Raw genomic sequence first — 4,364 nt, 5'->3', positions numbered from 1 at the left:
TTTTTTTTTTTTTTAATGTTTTATTATATTACGTTAGTCACTATACAGTACATCCCTGGTTTCTGATGTAAAGTTTGATGATTCATTAGTTGCGTATAACACCCAGTGCACCATGCAATACGTGCCCTCCTTACTACCCATCACCAGCCTATCCCATTCCCTCACCCCCCTCCCCTCTGAAGCCCTCAGTTTGTTTCTCATAGTCCATAGTCTCTCATGCTTCATTCCCCCTTCTGATCATCCCCCCTTCTTTATCCCTTGAATTCTTGAAGTAATTTTTTTTTCCATACAACAGTGTGATGAAGTAAAATTAAGAACTTAAGCTCTTTCTTGTAGTGCCTCTGTGGTGGTAGGCTGCTTTAGGATGAAGCTGAACATCTCTTTCTCAGCTCCTGGCTGCCAGAAATGCAATGAAATGGGTGACAAATGCAAACTTCGCACATTTTATGAGAAGCGTATGGCCACAGAGCTTGTTGCTGATGCTGTGGGTGAAGAATGGAAGGGTTACGTGGTCCGACTCAGTGGTGGCAATAACAAACAAGGCTTCCCCCTGAAGCAAGGTGCTTTAAGCCACGACCATGCCCACATGTTGCTGAGTAAGGAGCATCCCTGTTACAGACCAGGAGGACTGGAGAAAGAAAGCACAAATCTATATGAGATTGCATAGTGGATGCCAATCTCAGTGTTCTCAACTTGGTCATTGTTTAAAAAGACGGGAGGAGGATATACCTGGACTCACTGATACTACTGTGCCTCATTGCCTGGGACCCAAAAGAGCTAGCAGAATTCACAAACTTTTCAATCTCTCTAAAGAAGATGATGTCTGCCTGTATGTTGTGAGAAAACCCCTAAACAAAGAAGGTAAGTAAGCTAGAACCAAAATGCCCAAGATTCAGCATCTTGTTATTCCACCTGTCCTCCAACACAAATGTCAGCATATTGTTCTGAAGAAACAGCATATTAAGAAAAATAAAGAAGAGGCTGCAGAATATGCTAAACTTTTGGCCAAGAAAATGATGGAAGCCAAAGAAAAATGACAGGAACAGTTCACCAAGAGACAGAGACTGTCCTGTCTGACAGTTTCTACCTCTGAGTCCTGTCAAAAATGAGATTCTTTTTTTTTTTAAGATTTTATTTATTTATTTGACAGAGAGAGAGAGTGAGAGAGAGAGAGCATGCACACAAGCACAAGCAAGGGGAATGGCAGGGAGAGGGAGAAGCAGACTCCCTGCTGAGCAGGGAGCCTGAAGCAGGGCTGGATCCTAGGACCCTGGGATTATGACCTGAGCTGAAGGCAGATGCTTAACCGAATGAGCCACCCAGGCGCCCCAAAAATGAGATTGTCTAAGAGTAGCAAATAGATCAGACATAAAAAAAAAGAACTTAAGAATATCAAAGTCTTAGAATAAAGTGACATGCAAAGACCACTGAATTAAATCTAAAACAAATGGTTGAATATTTTACGTAAATCTTATTTAATAAATATATACATGAATAAATATTCTTGACAGAGACAGTATAACAAGAATAAATCCATAGAGACTATAAAAATTTGGCTCTAAAAAATTCAGGACAGATGGAAAATAAAATATAATAAACTTGTTGTGTAAAGGATAAAATAAAACAAGTTTTCAACTTTAACTCTGAAAATTCAATAAATGAACATCAAAGAGTCAACTTTTAAGTAGACAGAAGTGGAATTTAAAACTGGGTAGGTCTCTTTCAAATGATTAAGGAGGAACAAAGCAATATTTGATGAAAGTTGCAACAAAAAAGCTATATATGTATTTATATATGGGAAATAGAACTTATGATATTTTAGTAAATGTATATTCTAGATTAATATATTTGTCTCAAATCAAGGGATTGTTTTCTAAGACACGTAAAAATAAAATCAAGTCAAAATAATATCATAACTAATAAATAACAAAAGAGTAAATTAATTTTTAAAGAACTATGTCAAAATAAAAATGTGGCCAAAATTGATCCAAAAAAATCAAAAAAATTGATTTTTTTAAAGACATCTAAAAAATATAATCCCTAAAGCATGTGTATCAACTAAGATATGTAAGTAAATATGGAATAAGCAAAAATTATTTCTGTGTATTTTTAACTATTGACTGATAGGAATTATTGCTCCTTGGCTAGTTAATAGCAAGTAGCCTTGCTTGAAAATTTTGACACTAATTACATTATTGTCTTCAGGGCCATGAACAAAAAAGATTTAAAATATAACTTAGTAGGAAGATAGATTTAGCCTTCTATTACATTCCACCCTAGTTCATAAGAGTGCTGTGATTTTCAGGATTGCTTTTCCCCAGCATAGCCAATGTTAAACATGGCATTTCTCAAAACAATGAACAGGTACATGTTTAAAACTGGGTTCATGTAGTTTCATTAAACCCACATGGAAATAAAAATGAGCATGCGATTAACTTCAGTAATGGGGAAAATGATACAGAAGAAAAAAAAGTGGATGTATTTAAAATAGCATGTGGCTCATACTTATTTCATCCCATCATGCGTGTCCTCTAGAATATTTATAATAATAAATTAAAAGATTATTATCTGAATCTTTTGTCAGAATCTGGATTGTTTACCACAAAGTATAATAACAACAGAGCAAAAGACTTCCATGTCCTGCAGAATGGCACACTAATTTTATCACAAATACAGAGTCAAGAACCATATGATCCTTTCAATTGATGCAGAAAAAGCATTTGACAAAATACAGCATCCTTTCCTGATTAAAACCCTTCAGAGTGTAGGGATAGAGGGTACATTACTCAATTTCATAAAAACCATCTATGAAAAGCCTACAGCGAATATCATTCTCAATGGGGAAAAGCTGAAAGCCTTTCCCTTAAGATCAGGAACACGACAAGGATGCCCACTCTCGCCATTATTATTCAACATAGTACTAGAAGTCCTTGCAACAGCAATCAGACAACAAAAAGGGATGGATAAAAGGTATCCAAATCGGCAAAGAAGAAGTCAAACTGTCTCTCTTCGCAGATGACATGATATTCTATATGGAAAACCCAAAAGAATCCACTCCCAAACTACTAGAAGTTATAGAGCAATTCAGTAATGTGGCGGGATACAAAATCAATGCTCAGAAATCAGTTGCATTTCTATACACGAATAATGAGACTGAAGAAAGAGAAATTAGGGAATCCATTCCATTTACAATAGCACCAAAAATCATACGTTATCTTGGAATTAACTTAACCAGAGATGTAAAGGATCTATATTCTAGAAACTACAAATCACTCTTGAAAGACATTGAAGAAGACACAAAAAGATGGAAAAATATCCCATGCTCATGGATTGGAAGAATTAACATAGTTAAAATGTCTATGCTACCCAGGGCAATCTGCACTTTCAATGCCATCCTGATCAAAATATCAATGACATTTTTCAAAGAACTGGAACAAATAGCCCTTAAATTTGTATGGAAACAGAAAAGGCCCCGAATCTCCAAGGAACTGTTGAAAAGGAAAAACAAAGCTGGGGGCATCACAATGCCGGATTTCGAGCTGTACAACGAAGCTGTGATCACAAAGACAGCATGGTACTGGCACAAAAACAGACACATAGACCAATGGAACAGAATAGAGAACCCAGAAATGGACCCTCGGCTCTTTGGGCAACTAATCTTTGATAAAGCAGGAAAAAACATCCGGTGGAAAAAAGACAGTCTCTTCAATAAATGGTGCTGGGAAAATTGGACAGCTACATGCAAAAGAATGAAACTTGACCACTCTCTCACACCATACACAAAGATAAACTCCAAATGGATGAAAGACCTCGATGTGAGACAGGAATCCATCAAAATCCTAGAGGAGAACATAGGCAGCAACCTCTACGACATCGGCCAAAGCAACCTTTTTCATGACACATCCCCAAAGGCAAGAGAAACAAAAGATAAAATGAATTTATGGGACTTCATCAAGATTAAAAGTTTCTGCACATCCAAGGAAACAGTCAGAAAAACTAAGAGGCAGCCCACGGAATGGGAGAAGATATTTGCAAATGACACTACAGATAAAGGACTGGTATCCAAGATCTACAAAGAACTTCTCAAACTCAATACACGAGAAACAAATAAACAAATCAAAAAATGGGCAGAAGATATGAACAGACACTTTTCCAATGAAGACATACAAATGGCTAACAGACACATGAAAAAATGTTCAAAATCATTAGCCATCAAGGAAATTCAAATCAAAACCACACTGAGATACCACCTTACGCCAGTTAGAATGGCAAAAATAGACAAGGCAAGAAACAACAATTGTTGGAGAGGATGTGGAGAAAGGGGATCCCTCCTACATTGTTGGTGGGAATGAAAGTTGGTACAG

The 4,364-nt window shown here is 36.7% G+C and overlaps 1 pseudogene; it reads left to right on the top strand.

The window, feature by feature from the left end:
* The first annotated feature begins 364 nt into the window (after positions 1-364).
* LOC103657601 lies at positions 365-1,109 on the top strand (annotated as a pseudogene).
* Positions 1,110-4,364: the final 3,255 nt, after the last annotated feature.

This window comes from Ursus maritimus, unplaced genomic scaffold (assembly GCF_017311325.1).
Source record: "Ursus maritimus isolate PB19 unplaced genomic scaffold, ASM1731132v1 scaffold_10, whole genome shotgun sequence".
NCBI lineage: Eukaryota > Metazoa > Chordata > Mammalia > Carnivora > Ursidae > Ursus > Ursus maritimus.
This window is presented reverse-complemented; position numbering and strand designations above follow the sequence as displayed.